Genomic DNA, 17,401 nt, shown 5'->3' with positions numbered 1-17,401 from the left:
TGGCGGCGAGGCGCGGGGACGCCGGCCCGCTGCGGGCCCGCGGCGCCTCGGAGGCAGCAGAGCCGCGCGGCCGTGCGCAGCGCAGATCTGCTGCGAGGGGGAAAGAAACCCGGCTGCGGCTTTTAGTTTTGCTTAAAAAAAAGAAAAAAGAAAAAGTGGTCTTGCCTGTACGTAGGGATTAACAGAGGCAGAACGGAAAGGGCTGCCGAAGCCCTGGCTTCCTCCTTGCGTTTTGGAGGGAGCGCGCACTTGCTTAGGGCTCTCTGGCACAGAAGAAGCCGTGCGGCACAGCTTCGCTGCCCCGTCTCCTGCAATTTTCAGGTATCATCTCTTCTGCTGTCCTATGCTTGCTTCCTTCCTTCCTTCTCTCGTTAAGCAAGCCTGGACAGCAGGAAAGAAATCAGCCTGTGCCGCCTCTGGCTGGAAGGAGGAAGAACAAGGAGAGTAAACAAGGAAAATGAACGACAAATTGGGAACAAATTCATGGTTTAGCTTTTCTCCCTGTTTCTTCTTCTTGCCTTGGGGTGTGGGAGTGACTCATCCCACCACTAACAAACGCGCCGCAGGTGCTCTCCAGTGGGGCCGTCCGTGCCGCGATTCCCCAGGCCCTGCCCGGGCGAGGCCCCGTCTCCCGCGCAGAGCTTGGCGCGGCGGCAGCAGCGTCTGCAGGCTCCTGGCTTTGGTCCGCAGCGAGTAGAGGACAGCTGTCCCCTCTGTGCCCTTCCCTGGGGCTGATAAAACTGAGGTGAGCTTCAGGAATCCCTGCTACCTTTCACACAGTAGCAATGTATGAATTTCAGTTATTGTTAGTTTTTATTCYGCTCAGATTTTACAGTGTGGGGACTGAGAGACAAGTGGTAGCGGGAGACTAATTTCTGAATTTTTTGCTTCTGGTAGGTACTGAAATAGAGGACTGGCCCTTATACTGACTGGTTGAAAACCCTATAGCTTTGCTGATAGATGAAACCATAAAACGTGCTTCTGCAACGCTTTACCTGGAGGTAAGAGAAATGCTGTGTGTCAAATAGGAGTAACTTTTCTCTGACTTACTCACGCAGGCTGTGAAATCTTATCCTGCAGCTTAAGCTGGCATATACTTGTTATATCTGCATAAGTGTGTAGATTGTTAAAGGCAATATACTTGTTTTGCTTTTGTTACCGTAACATTTCAATACTATAACATTATTTATTTCAGTAACTTTTTGTATCTGTGGGTTTCACATGTTGTATGAAGGAATGTTTCCTTCTCCTAGCTATAAACTTAAGTAAATGAAACTGGGTTCTGAATGTGTGTAYATAACTCCTGACCTTGTGCTCTAAAAAGTGGAGCAGGTCTTTGGGTTTTTTTCCCAAAGATCTTCACTTGATTAAAACGTTTTCATTGCCTCAGTTCTGCTAGCCACGTCATATATAGCAAAAATAAACATACTGGCTGATGAATGGAGGACAAGTTACAAGGCTAGGAGTAGGGGGTTGTCACCTACATTTGCACAGAGAAATTAAGATTTACTCTTACTTTGTTTCTGTATGCAGTGTGTTTCTTGCAGTCAAGCTGAACTTCTGCATTTAAATAYGTAAGTTTTGTACAGGCTTAATTTTAAATAGAAGAGTAATCCCATCGCTTACGTTCAGAGCATTCATAAGACTTTGCTGAATCARAGCTTTAATCACGTAGTTTTTAAAATCCCACAACAGTTCAAACTGATCCAGGCATCAGATCTCTGCGCTGAGATCCTGTTATGTAATATGAGCAGCATTTGAGAATGTTCTTTTATTTAAAAGATTTGAAAATGAAATAAATCAAAAACGGCTGTTAYGAAATATTTTCTGCTGACAGATGTCTAAGTGCATTTCAAATTAGCAAGCATCATTAGTGCCCCTTTACACCTGAGGAAACGGAAACACCTAGAAATTAAATTCTTGCAAGGGGGAATACACAGTCCAAGGAAGCTTATGAAAGTCTCACTGGTCCACCTGAAGGCTGTGAAGGTCTCGTTAGTGAGTTTTCTGGAGGTAGGTAGCCTTGAACTCCGCAGGTTATACATCATTTCTTCTGTTTTCCTTGTTTCAGGTGTGTTTATTTCCCAAGCATTTTTCTCTGAATCTATGAAAGAGGATTAATTCTGCTAACTAACAGTTTGATTAGAGGAAAGTTAACCTGGAGAGGGGTTACTTATTCAGTATTGCCTTTTGAAATCAAAATCAGCAATCTTTGTGGTTGTCTGGAGGCATCACTATTTCTTCATTTGTGTCTAGTTTACATATTCAGGGGAAAAAGAGACCACCAGTGGAAATAAAAATGCCCCCCCCCTTTTTTTTTTGCTAATTTAATGGAAACGGGTTATTAATGGAAACAAAAATATTCAATGTGTGTTGGACCTACATGTATTTGCACTGTTCAGTTGAAAGGACTTGAACGCCAGGCTTGTATTCCACTGTGGGACCCAGTRGTGACAGAAAATAATTGCACTTCATTTAGGTATTTGGTCAAGTTACTCAAAGGCGTAATATTTGCAACACCTACTTAAATACCTGATGAAATTAATTTAATTGTAAGGAAGCTATTTCGTATTGTTATGGCACTGTATGTCTGCACATTTGACAAGTACCAGCGTCTAACCTTTTAACTGAAAATTACTTTGGGGATCCTGCCAGAAACTGCAAACACTAACCCCCATTACTGTGTCATACAGTACTGTAGGCGCTAAGTCAGATGTCATGGTGACAGCCACTCTTCGGGGCTCGGTGGGTGGGAAGCTCGGTGCTCTTCCATAATGGTCCGTCTTCTGCTCCAGAGTCTGATTATACTGTTTAAGGAGCATTTCATTATTTCTGTATACAGATACTTGTGATAAGATAGATTAATTCCAGTTACGGAAGTGCTCTTACTTGGTACCCTTKGAGGCAGGAGCAGTGCTTCAGAATGGAGACAAGTTTTATTGATTTTATGTCTGTATTATTGGAATATGTGGATTTTATACAGAAATAAAAAAATATATATAGTTCACTGCATATTCCTTGGCATGTTCTGAATTGGAGTTGGAGGCTGCAGCAATGTACTGGCTTAATGAGACTCTGCAGTAGTGACTGCTGTGCACTGCCCAGTTCATGCAGCTGCATCAGTTGCTAAGAGGATGAGGAGTGCAGCTGCAGGCCATGCCACAAGGACAGCGGGAGGGTTTCATTCAGTCCTGTGAGAGAATCCTAGTTAAAATGCTGCTCAGTGTTAGCATTATGTTTCTGTCTTTGTTTTYAGGGTATTCTCTAACTGTGGACTTAAATTGTTGAAGGTCCTTGACAGTTGTGACATTGCTGTCCAGAGCTGGTACCCTGGAGCTGAGATAGCAAAGTGTGCTTTCAGGGTGAGCGTTTTGGCCATACCGGACAACTGCAACAGTAGGAAGGTGAAAGCAAAGCAGAGTATACAAACAGGAACTTTACCTCCGTAATGTAATTCGTGGAGAGATTCCAGTATTACCTACTGCTAGTGGACGGCTTTTCAGCAGGGTAGGCAAAAATAGGTTTCTCTGCCTCCAGGAGTGGGAGGACAACACTTTGGCTGTATCTGACCCAGGAGTGGGAAGTTAAGGTGGATCTGGGGAACTTTTTTTTTTTTTTTTTTTTTTTAAGGGTTTGCCATAGTAAAAGCAGGTCTTGGGATTATGGCTATTCAGCTGGAAAGAAGGGTAGATCGTGTGATTATACAAAATTCCTCYCAGTATGAGACCAGCCTAAATTGAAGAAAAGTTGGTATTAATTCAGTCTATTTAGAAGCCCTAGAAAGTTGCGYTGTGAGCTCTTTCAAATGGAGGTCATTTGGAATTTGTGTGCCTGAGCACTGAAAAGCTATTGGGTAAAATACAGCTGCGCCATAATTTAGTATAAGTAAAATGCATATTTACTGATCTCATGCGAATTCTCTTGGAAAAGGTGTGTGGTGATTTAAACGCTCTTCTGAAGGAAGATTCAAGTGAGGGCAAGAACTGTAGTTACTGTTGTGCAAACGGGTAGGGAGCATGCTGCAGCTTTGAATTGCTTACGTTAGTACCTCTTCTTTACCATGGTTAAAAYATCAACAAGTCCAGTAGCCACTGGATGGCTATATATAAAGGGTGGAATTTTGATTTCTAAATATATTCAAATCCAGTGTATTTCTTTTACTTACCTGGAAATATGCTAGAACTGTTTTTTTAAAAAAAGAAAAAAGAAAAGAAAAATCTGATCACGTTCATTCGACATATGTTGAGTTTAAATACCTTGTGAATGGGAAGTAGTATACTGCATAAAAGTAGGATTTAAGCTCTGATTCTAGGAATGAGAAGGAATATACAAAYCTTGGCTCTGTGGGTCCGTGTGTTTTGTACGTGCCTATGCCAGAACCTCTGCAATTAGATTTGGAAAGAAACTGCAGTTGCTGCTATTTGCATAGGCCTGGTTCGYGCATGTCATATGCGGACAAGTTTTCAAGGATCTGATCCTGCAGACCCTTTACTGGGTGAGTAACTTCCGTTAATACCAGCTTCACTATCTGATCACTTGTGCATGTAAGGTAGTAAAATTAGGCCATGAGCTAGTGACAGCCAGTTTCTCTTTTCAAATGTTTGTGTTTTAGTCTTGTGGCCAACATGAAAATGGAGTGCTTCCCACCACCGCAGCTTTACTAACAATTTTGGTTTTGTGAAGGTCAGCATATGTGTGTGTCTGGTAACATTACACATTGCCTTTACGCAAAAATTCACATGCACAGGGAAACGGACAAAACGGTTTATTTTGGAAAATTAGTAAATCCAAGTGATGGATACCATGTGTCAAAGTAAGCCTTAGTGCACGTGCTTGCATTTTCACATGTACGTTTTGAAAATTACACTGTGGAAACTGAATAGAGAATCAGTTTGCCAAGGAGCAGGCTRAAGCCATTTTTCTGTACAGACTGGAAGATGTGGTCTTTTTCGCTAAACATAGCARCAGAAGCGGTTCCATTTTCACTTTATGTACTACTTTTGTTCTGCAGGGGTGACAAGACAAGATCCAGCAGGACCAGTTAGCTGAGGTAGATTAAGGCAGATGAAGGCTGAAATTTCAAAACTAAAGATATGAGAATAGTCAAATAGAGTTCAGGATTCATTTGACATCCCCTGGACAACCTAAAAACTTGGTGCTTAGTTGAAGCTGGCTCTATTCTAGAGCCAGTGGAGAGAGACAGGTATCTCCTGGAGGAGTTTATTTGATGTTCATCCTGTATATTTGAAAAAGGAAGAGGGGACGGAGGATGTTATGGCAAAAGTTCTTGGCGTCTAAATGCTGACAAATATAGAAGTGTTTAAACAATGAACAGTCTTTGTCGTATCTGCTTGCTTAAAAACCTTCAAGTCTCATGTGAAGCAGTTAATAACTCACCTTGGTGAAATGTGAATGGAGACTGATTTTGGAGATGTTGAGATTGTGCTGCCATGTTAGATTAGGTTTTATTGATGCTTTAAGGACAGGCTTATGTATTTTCTTCAATAGCCTAGATCCAAATTTGCTTGTAAACACTTTGCTGAACCTGTCCAGGGTGACGCATCGCAAATCTTGAATTGGACAAATAACGTGGAGTTCCTGAGTTCCAGGACAGTGATGCAACTGCAGGGTTGTTACCTGCAAATGGAAGGATTCAGACTTGTTTGTGTTACTTTCTTATCCTTTGAATATAGCTAGTGGCACATTTCTGCACATATGTTAATAAGTATTTTGAAGTAGTAGCAGACCACTTCACCTGCACCATGCTCTGCACGTGGGAATATATGTGGAARAGAAGCTGAAGTCTCTTTGGTAACAAGGTGCTGGCCTTCACTTATTTTGATTCTGCTTAATGTTTGCTCAGTGGGCTGGGAATGGGCAGTCCACCTCTGAAAGCATCATATTAGCATCATGCTGACAGCCAAAATTTCTTTTTGTGGATACTTTAAATTTGCTCAAACATTGAAACAATTTGGTAGAGCTGGGTTTTCAGCCCCCTTCCTAAAGTAGAAACAGGCTTACAGTTGTCAGTCTACACTGTTACCATGAGAACAGGACATAGTCTGCCATTTTCCTTCTTTACATGCCTTAAAAAGATGCTGGGACTGTAAAATAAATTACTGTTTTGTAATTTAGCTTTAAGCAAAAGGAATATTTCAATGGTGACAGTTCTGGAAATGCTTTAACTTTTAAATGCTTACACCAAATAACAAGTAAAACCTTGTGATTAATGTTTCCAGAAGGGACTATTAACATTATCCTACATCTGTTCGTGATATAATCTCCAAATGAAAAACATTCACTTGAAAAAAGGAAAAAAAAAATACGAGAAGTATATGTTTATGCAGTGTTCTAGTGCAGACTTAGCTCTAATGTGTGGACATCCTTGGTAAGACTTAACCCACTAATTTTTCATCTGATCATTATTTAGCCAAACCTCTATGGTACTCCTGAGGTTGCTTAAATTTCATTGACAACACATCGTTTCATTTGCTGAAAAATGTGGTCATTTTAAATTATGCTACAGGAAAGAGCTTTCTACTACATAGAGTAAAATTAGCCRTCATATTTGAGGAAAATATTTAATGGTAGATCAGGCATAAAGTTCTGTGAAACATCATTTTGTAATTAGTTTTTGTTGATTTAAATACTGGCGATTTTGGGAGGGTTATTTTTTATGACTACAAAGAATTTTAAGAAGTCCCATCACATTCCTGGAAACATTTAGGAAGACAGAATCTGAATTTGTAGAACATGTTGTAGCAACTCATTCAGAACATAATTATTCTGAAAATAATTACCTGTATTGTTTGGGAAGAATTTGGCCATTTAAGGCAAAAACCTCTAGAAGTGGACATGTGTCACCAGGATAGCTGTATTTGTTTCAGTGGGTATGGCTAGATTTCAAATTTATTTTACTTTGTAATGAAAGTTTGTGTAATTGATGTGCTCAGTGAAGATGTATACTGAAAAGTATAATTTTTATGTAAAGCAGTGTTTTTGTTAGTGTTAAACTATAGATTTGGGTCGTGCTAAATACCTTCTAAAGTGTACAAATTGGATTTTCTATTAGCTTTTTAGATTCCTATTGAAATTCAGTTTGATCTTTGAATGCTATTCACCATGAGCAACTGATAACTTCTTTTTTGCTTTATCTGGCATAACGGATCAGTGCCAATGCAACAGTTACAGCCAATATCACTTCATGGGCCATTTTCATTTTTTTTGACAGTGCATCCTTTGCCATTTTCTGCTAGCATATTTCAGGTCCAGCAAACAGCTCAGTTGTGGCTTGGATATAAYGGTGAGAGTGAAAAAGTGAGGTGCAAATTGTGAAGCTTGGAATGCTGGATGCATATCACTAGGTGTCATGTGCAAATCTAACATCTGCCTGTGGTAGAGCTAAAATGCTGTCATAGGAGGTGTTGGATATCATCTGCAACAAAATATCGATGCATTTTCTGAGTGAATAATAGAACAGGAGCAACAGGTTGAGTAGCAATCCAAAAAACCCAGTCAAGTCACATGTTTAAATTTAAATAAATGGCTGTATGCTTTGCTGGGGGGGGGCTTTGAATCAGAATAATCTTTGTTAGAGACTGAGCAAGTCTCCTTTGGAACAGGAATTGCTTGAGTTGAAGGATGTCTCATAGTTTATCTTGCAGCAGCATTGTTCTAGCCTCTTAAGAAAAAGATTTATTCCAAGTCATTCTTGACAAATAAAATCCAGACACTGTGGATATACATATATATCCATATCCATATCTATATATATATATAGAGAGAGAGAGAGGGATGGATGGATATATGTATATAAAATCCAGACACACCAGTCTGTGGACACTGGACTATCCATCACACTTAAGTTGTCTGAAATGATTTGCAGGGCATTGACAATATTGTAATGATGAAATCTAAACTTAAATCAGCAGATGATTTGTTTAACCAACTGCTCGTGTAAGACACGGAGGCTTTTTTGCAGTTACAGAGTAAACCTCTTGCGTGCACACTCCCTTCAGCCGTGTGTCAGCGGATGAGCGCGTCCATCGTGTTCGAGCACGTGAGGAGGCGTTCAGAGCCTTTGGTTGTTCACGAGGGCCGCAGGGAGCCCCGAARGAGAGAGCTTGTGTTCTGCGTGCGTTCGGTGCCGAACGTTTGCCCCGCGGCGCGGCTCGCTGCCCTGCTCTCCGGCCCGCTCTCGCACGGGCRGTGAGCCCGCCGTCCGCTTGCCGGCCTCACCCGCCCTGCTTAGAAAAAAGCTGAAGATCTCAAAAGAGCCTATGTGGGTGTGTGTATATGTGGGTATATACGTATGTAAGTATATATGTGTGTGTATTATATATATATATTATTATATATATAATACACACACATATATGTACTGCGTGTGCGTTTACATATACGTATGTATATATATATAAATCTTCTTTTTTTACCACCTTAAAACTAASGAAATGAGCCAGAAGGAAGATTTTTAGCAAAATTTTGTGACTGTCTCTCCCAGTGCAAAGGTGCAGCTTGCYATTTTGTGTTCAGTCTTGTAGTCTACTGTATTTGTTTCCATTTGTTACTGTGCATTAGAGGCTTATCTACTGTGCCAGCTTGTAATATGCCATATTTTGCATGAGGTCTGGTTTTCTTCTGTTCTTCTTTGACTCATCTTTCTTGTTAGTATAATTTATTGGGCTCCTGTCTGATGTCTAATTATTCTGCTTTGACATTTTTTTGTGTGCATGATGAGGTGTGTGACAAGGGTAGGATGTACGCCTTACCCAAGTGGCCTTTTTCATCACTATTCGCGTTGTCATGTTAAACCTGTTTCTGAAACCAGTTTGTCACCTGAAGTACAGGCAACATACTGTTCAATGCATGCAACAAAAACAACTGCCAAATGTCAAACATGTATGTTCCCGTCAGAATTCATAGCGTGYGGCACTGAAACGGCTGCGTCTGCTAGGCTTCTGCATGCCTGTGATTACTGAATAAACTTGGAAAGAGTGACTGTGGGGAAGGGAGACTGCAGCGATTATGTAAGGTGAGTTTTCGGGTTGGTGGTTATAAAAATGGTTGTAATGACACTCTCTCAACCTGCTGAAGGGGTCGTAGGTTCCTCATTAACAAAGCTTACTCGAAGCTCTTTCATGGCAAAGAGGAATATTTCTAAGTGGTTGAAAGACTGATTTTTTGGTGTCCTCCTAGAAAATATTTCTGCTACCAAGGTGGAAACAATATAATGGATGTATTCTTGGGCTCCTTATACATGTGCAATTTGAAGTTAAATTTAAGAGAGACTTAAGTAATGGTTACAGAGGAAACTTGGATTTTTTTTCTTTTTTCTTCAAATCAGCTTAAGCAAAGCTATTTAGATACTTTTAAACAAAAATAATGCACAGCTGCTTCTGTCACTCAGGAGAAAAGATTTTAAATTGAAGTGTAAAAAGGTATTTTTTCACAGAACTTGGAAAATCCTTTCGGAAGGAAACTGCAGTCAGATGCATAGAAAAAAAGTACACTTCATATGTAAATGCCAGTGAAGCAGAGATAACATGGTGGTTGTGTTCATCATTTAAAAAAAGGGGGAGGGGGGAAGGAATTGACTAAGATGGCATTGTTTTAAAACAAAAACAAAACCCATACATCTTYTCAAGAAGATCATATCTTACAAGAAATTACATCTGTCTTTAGGAAGCACACTAATAGAAAAATTGTTAGCCTCTAACAAACTAAAACTGGCCTTACATGTAGAAAATAATAGACATACTGTAGCCAGAGAGGACTTCGTAAAGAACTGAATGGGCTCTGTGGATTTGTACATAACCTCACCTGTATCAGCAAGGAGACGAACACAGCACCATACTGTTTGCTAGTAAGTACCAAGTGGAATAAACGTTCATTTAGGCCTAATATATGGTACAGATTGGTCAGTCTGAAGGCTAGGTGTAGGTGCTTCAGTCGAAAGATCTGGAAGCACAGCTGGCAGATGTGAGAGAGAAAACTCTATACGCAAGACCTGTGGCTGCAGAATAGCTTTCTATTGCACGTAAGGCTAAGGGTATCATYGTTATCCCCAGAGCAAGCTTCAAGAGAAATGACTTTTCTTTTTAAAAGTACCAAGTAACACTTTGCCATGTGATACAACCTGTGCAGGCCAAATCTTTGAAACATAGATCTTACACGTAATAGTAGAAATACACAAAGAGGTAAGTATAATTTGGATTTGTAATTGGTAGAGCTAGAAAAGAAATGTTTCRCATAATGCATTTGACTCACATGAATGAAGTGAAAATTGGGAAAAGTTAAATTTGAAATTGAATGCATGGGGAAGAAGATTCTTAAAAATGAGAGGAACTGGGCTGCAGAAATACTGAGTGCTTCATTGCTTGAAAATTCTGAAATGAGTTAAAGAAAAACACTAGGAAGTCCCATTATTTAAGAACAGTCCTATAGGAACCCTAAAAGTGACAAATCTGGATAATCTGTAAGATCTTTTGAATGCTCTTTTCCCTGTTTGAAGAACTCATTTCTGCAATAGGAAGGAGCCAGACTATTAGTCTGATAGGACAGCCTCCAGGCAAATAGCTACAATATTTTTAAAATATTATCTTATTCATTTGTATTGTTCTTCATTTTCAGGGTATGGGTTACTCAATGTGTTTAAAATTGCCTAGCACGTCTTGAACTCTAATTCCATCTTGAACAGCATTAATAAAGGGCAAATTAATGCACTCTTTAGAAGGTATAYAACATTTCTATATAACAGGGGACCTAGAGGACCTGGCATCTTCCAAGCAAGTTCTGAGCAAATGTTTTGGACCTGCACAAAGTCTGCTTTCCAKTCTGGGTAGGTGCCTGAATGTTCTCTCGTTTCTTGCATTTAATTTCTCTGCCTGATTCATCTGAATACTGGYACGATTCTAGATTTCCAGTGATATAAACAAAAACAGAATTTGGCTTTTCATACAGAAAGTCCAGGTTACATCAGTGAAAACCCAGAACTATACTAGTATTCAGATGAATTAATCTAGGTTTACTTCAGAATTGCAAAAGTCAGCAGAGTTTGATCCAAAGTTTGATAACTGTTTTTTGCTTCTGTGATGTGGACTAATGGCTGATAAGGGTTAAGAAGATAGAACTCCCAAATTCTCCTTCACTTTTACCTTAGATAAATCTGAGCTTAGGCCTCCAGAGGTGAAAGGCTAGCACATTAACTAAGACGTTAAATGTGTGCTTAGAACACAAACCTGCAGTATCTTTTGAAATCTRTGCAGGTTTCTCCTGCCTGCTGTGCGTAATTTCAGAATACACTGTCACCATTAAAGAAAAAAAACAACTTTGCTCTTTCATCTGTGCACCCCACGGCACCGATTGGGGGAATCAGTCCCCAGGCTCCCCTAAAATTTGTGATCTTTGGCTCCTGCTGTAAATTGATTCCGTGCTGTGCCTCCTGACATGTGAACTGGGTAAAATCCATTTTGAAGTCTTATAAAACCTGGCATTAACCCTATGGCATCCTCTTAAGTCTTGATATTTTCTCATTGTATTATTTACTGTGAAGAACTTGCCTTTAAAACTCTGACAGCATTGCAAGTTAACTTGTTAAGATRTCAGGATTAAAGATAGACCCTACAGTGTGCTCTGAATTTCTCCAGAGAACTGATGGTGGGAACAGTGAGTCCAATTAGTCATGAGCGAGGTGAGTGCATCACTACTGTGCAAATTGCTTTGGGACCATTTGGCCCGTGTCTACTCATGATCTTCCCCCCTCATAAATGCAGATGTGTAACATAGTCGATATTTTGTTTAAGCTTATCTTGGACTGATTATCTGAAACCCTCAAATTTTTTTCTCTTCAGTGCAGGGTGATAAAAAGACTGCTGATTTTTTTCAGATTCTTTTCCTTCTACTTTTTTATAGCAAAACGAGTAATGTCTTTTGTACACAYATGTCTCTTTCTTTTCATCTATTCTGTATAACTTGATTCACTGCCACTGAAAGGAAGTGGCCTTTGGGATTACAGCACAGTAACGTGCCCTAAACTCTTCAGCTTAGGGCAGGAAGTAAAAATGAATTACTGTTTGAAAACTTCAGGGAATTTGAAGTAGCCAGAATTTAATTCCAGATTAGAACCCAAAGAGAACATGGATTTGGAAAAAAAGCAAAAAGCAATAAAAATTCTTTAATGATAAAAGTGAGTTGCAATCTTCGTATTACGCCTTGAGAGAACAGTGCTAGGAGAAGAGTGCCCTTGCACTACTGGGATATGTTGCTTTGTTGACAAAACCATAATAATAGGATTTGAGTTTAAACTGATGATCTTGAGTACTGGCAGATACTGCTCACTTTTGTGCAAAAGGCAGATTGTGAAAATAGCCTCTCTCTTTTTTTAAGCAGTTACACACTGTGGTTCTGTTYTTAAAGAAGGATTGAAATCCTCATCCCTGCAAGGAAGCCATGCCCAAACCAATAGGACATTTGCAAGGGTAAGATACAGAGCATTTGCCAAAATTAGGTCCTTTCTTCTCCACCTCCATGCTGCTGTTTATGTAGATGTCTGGCGTATAGTTTATTTGGTAGCAACTGATAAGGCATAATACTGCTTGTTGTATACTAAAAGTGAGGTGAAACTATATTTCACTTTTCGTTTGAGAAAGAGGTTGGTAATACAGAGCTTGTCAAGACCCTTTCCTGTGTTTGATAGCTTTATCACAGCCCCAGCTCCAAAGGTTAAATGTTTTGGATTACACAGAATGTACATTATATGGAGGACTTACTATAAATCAACAAGGCAGGTATGTTAAACACAGAAAAATATCTACAGCTGTTCTCTTACTCATCCTGCTTGTTATTTAACTCTGTCTCTACCCAAAGGAATATTTTTAGTTGTACTGTCAACAGTTTCAAAACAAAGAAGCAACTACAACTGGCAAATGAGGAACCCAGCTGGTGCTATGTTTAGGCTCCCAATGAATATACTCCGATCCTGACACCTGCAAGCTATTTAATCAGGATTTACAATTGAACATGAAGGATGAGAGGTCCAGAGGGCTGTGTTCTTGGTGTTTTGATTGCAAATGATGGAGAAAAACTTTGTTATCGGATGTTGTAGTTATTTGAAGTTTGGTGCCCTCTAACCCATGGGGGACCGAGAATCATTTATCACTTCACAGCAAAAGCCAAAAAAAGCCACCATGGCTTACACACCAGCATTCGCCTTTAGCTTTTCCTGTATTCCAGTGTAAACAATCCGTGGATTTATGAACAATGGAAAACAATTTCCAGCAGGCACATGGAAAGGAGAGGTTGTACGGAAAGTATGCACTATCAGTTCTGTGTCAAACTGAGAAGATCACTTTAAATTCCTCAGAACCGCGAATATATGTAATGATGAAATGTACCTAGAAGTTGTGCAAGGAATGTGAAGGGAACAGACTGGAACAAGTAGCAGGAGCTTTTTAAAAAGACCCTGTGCCGCAGTGCGATTGAATTGTAAAGTGGCACTGTCAGGGGTGGACGTCCCCCTTCACCAAGGTGGCCATAGGCGGTGGTGTGCGGTTACCGTCACTGCTCTTYCTAAAGCCCTCTGTTCCCCCAAGCAAGGGATAAAATGTGAAAGAATTTAAAATTATTTCGCTATGCCACCTCATAACAAGCCCAGACGTGCCGCTATGTCGCTGGACTTGTTCATTTTATTTGTTTACTGAGGACATTTAAGCCCTGCTAGCTGAGCCTGTGACAAGAGAGACGCTGGTGTGGGCAGTGGTGTGAGCGTGTGTGCGTGTGGTGGGTGTGCGGGGGGCCGTGGGCTTCGCTCTTGGCGGCTTCTGCTGTCAGCGGTGCAGTTATGAACAGGCGGGGTGTGGTGTAGTTGACACCCTGCAAAATATGGTTAATCAGCTGTCTGAGGTTGTTGGGTAACTGCTGTTGCCTTAGGGGCTGTTCAGATGATGTAATGCCTGTAAGTTATTTTTTGTTGTTTTTGTTGGTGCTGGAGGGTATTGTGTAACTCAGTGTCCTGCAGAGGGCCCATATGGACGGAGTCGTGCAATAAGCCAGAAGTTGTTTCTAACTCAGTTGTGCTGTTGTATTCTGATTTTGATTTGAAAGAAGAAAAAAAAAAAAAAGTATTTTGTTACTTTTCAAGGCAGATGACCAGTGAGAAGAGCAAAAGATGGCTCGAGACAGTCTCCTCCGTGCATTTTGCCTGGTGGCAGGCAGCGTTACCCTGGGGCGTTCGTTCCCCTTAGGCTTCGCGGGGCTGTGGGTTGTGCTGGCCAGGCTGATCCCATAAAGGCTCTTCAGCTGYGCTCCTCCAGCAGGTCCCTGATGAAACGGGTGCCCAGCAGGCCTCCTTTTGTGGTGCCCTGTGTCGGCTGCACAGGGAGACTTAATCAAGGGTTACTTCAAACTACTAGTTGTAACTGCAGAAACAAATATTCTGGCAGAATGACAGCACTGCCCCTTCCTAGACCAGCTGCTGACATCGCTTGCCACRTTCCTGGGCTGACATCCTTCGTGCGGTACCAGTGATACAGGCTCTTCGGTGTTGTTGAGCTGTTGCACTGAAAAGAATTTAAAACTGTTCCCGAAATTATTCCTTGGCTTTTTCTTTTCCCCCCTTTTTTTTTAACCTGTTCAAGTTTTGCAGTTTCTTTGCTCCTATATTTCTTTAAACAAGTGACTGAGTATTCCTACAAGTATTTTTTTTCTGTCAGCTCCTTCCCTGTAGTGCAGGAATTCAGAAACCGGTGGCATTGACCAAAATGTTCTTCTGTGATGAACACTCTGGTTAGAAGGGCTGCTTCTTCTCTCCCTAGGGATGCACCAGCTTTGTGGCCTGGCAGCTGCCCCTTCTCCCAGGGGATTGGCAGCTGCTCCCAGTTTCATGCTGGCTCCATTCCCTGGAGAATCTCCATTGCATTCCTCTGGTGTCCTTTGGTACCTATTACAATCTGACCTTCCCTTGGCTGGTTTGTCATATCCGCTTTCTTCATTATATACATTGCATGTACTCATTGTGCTTTTATTTGCCTTTCTGTTGGTTTCACAATTTAATTGCTATCCCTAACTCTGACAGATTAATACAATACTGTCAAGCAACTTCTGCAAATAACTTTTTCACGCGGTGTTATCCGTGCCATTGTCTCTGTGGAGAGAGGAAACAAAGCTCAGTATTGTCTGGGGAATGTGAAGATACAGTGAAGTCGCACATTCTGTTCTGATTGCAGCTTTGCAGGGCAAACAGATTGCTGCCCAGGGGCTCCCTTTGGTTCCTTTTCCTGCTCTCCTCCCTACAGATCTGCCAGGATAACTACTTGGGTAAGCTACCTGAGAAATATATACATATATAGGTATTTTTAGAGTATATAAGCTAACCCAGTCATTTTGACTGAACTGATTAGAAAGCAATTGCTGGAGCTATGATGATAGCAGATCTGACAGGGCAGTGATCTTTGATAGCTGGGAAGCAGCTGGGACCAGTAACAGCTTTGCTTGAATCAGCTGCACAAAACCCAGGACTGCTGGCTTCTGTATCTTTTGGCACTGGAGTAGCAGCACTCAGGTTCACTTTTTGCACCCTTGAACTCTCATCCTCTTCATCGTGTCTGTAGAATGAGATATAAAATGCCTTTCAAGGTCATGTGAGTAAAGAACTAGTGTTCTCAATGTTAAAACTGTTTTTACAGTGGTATTCCCTTCCAGAGAGCAGCAAGAAATACTATAGTCTAGCGTTCTGCTTCTTGGAGGGCTCCTGGGTGAATACTATTCATGCTAAGAAGACACAAAAATAGACTCTTTAGAACAGAAAAACCACTTTAAGATACATGAAAAAATGAATGGAGAAATGAAGCAAGGAAGAATTAATCAAATGGAAAACAGTTAGCTACTAGAACTGCAGCACTTCTGAGAGACAAGGAACCTAAATAACACAATCTTTACTGAGAAGTGAAAACTTTGTTAGGTCAAAGRTTTGCCTTAGATACGCTTAGACCGTTAGTTTTTGAGTCATCGTTTCTGTAGATAAAAAGGACATTTAGTTCAACTGGCTCTCAGCTGAAAAACATTGCTGAGGCAAGTCACATCAATATTGCATCAAATGACAGTTGGGGGGAAAAAAGTGTCTCTTGGATATGCAGATGCTGAAGAATGATGCACGTGCTTGAACTCTTTTCTGTCCCTCCTAACTCTAATCTGGTAACAGGCATCACCGCATTCTGCAAGTGCTGCCTTGCTCACCATAGGTTCAACAACATTTCTATTGCAGCTTGGAAGATACCTGCATTGACTGGAAATGTGAACCTTTGTGCACACCTTTTGATGTCAGGGTCATAGGATCTTTTCTAATGACAGATGGAGTATACTAACCAATTTCAGACCTCAAAAAGGTATTTTGGGAATATTTTGTGTTTACTCTTGGGCAAACGCATCAGATAACCTGGGTTGCTTACGCAACAAAGAATTTATAAATTATCCTAGTACCCAGTAGTCTACTGTTAGGAAGATGGAAACTTGATACAAGCCCTGTTTCCTTTGGGCTCAAAATTTGAAGGTGCAAGAATGCAATGCTGTTGCTTTTTCAACAGTTAGTTACAAGAGGAAATCTCTGCTGTCTGACTTAGTAAATGAGCTACAGTACTACAAAAAAATGACCAAATCTCTGAAAGGCTCAACAAAGTACTGAATTTATCAGTTGTATTTTCTACTGTAATAACTCTATGATACTTAGCTGCTTTGGTACATAGAGATCCTTTTCCTTTTTTTGARTAGCATTTTGGAAAATATTAACGAGGATGGTGGAATGTGTTTTACCCATTTCTCCTTTACCATTTAAAGACAAAACTTCTATTTTAATGTGGAGTTTCAAATTTAGCATTAATGTAGGGACACACCAGTTCAATAATTTAGTTGCTTGRATGTATTGACAAGTAAATGGAGAAGTCAGGAACAACCGCCTTCCTGGTTAATCGAAGATTGTTAATTACTGCCTGTTTCAGCTTATGAAAATGAACTTGGCTTTTTCTTTTGAACCGTGTCTTCAGAAGTTCAAGGTGGGGAAGTACAGTGTTTATTCAAGAAGGCTGTGAATCTGTGTAGCTCAGCAAGATTATCACTTTGCAACATTCACAGATAGTTAACAAAACAAATGGCTTAGACAGTAATGCATGAGCTGGGTTCTGCAGCTTCTTCCCAACCAGACCTGTCCTCTGATAATCTGTCAGTTTTGTGAAAGAGAAGCCTCTGTCCTTCRTGTCTTTTTTTTCCCCCTCCCTTTTTCTTTTTTCTCTTTCTTGAAGGAAATATAGAGGAAATTTAAATATATGGTACTTGTGGTCTCTACTATCAAATCAGATGACTTTAGTAAAGGATCTGAATCCTTGTTCACAAGTATCTCTACTGAAGATAC

The sequence above is a fragment of the Rhea americana genome, unplaced genomic scaffold (genome assembly GCF_003343005.1).
Source record: "Rhea americana isolate MKP2758 unplaced genomic scaffold, rheAme1 scaffold_2, whole genome shotgun sequence".
Lineage (NCBI taxonomy): Eukaryota > Metazoa > Chordata > Aves > Rheiformes > Rheidae > Rhea > Rhea americana.
This window is presented reverse-complemented; position numbering follows the sequence as displayed.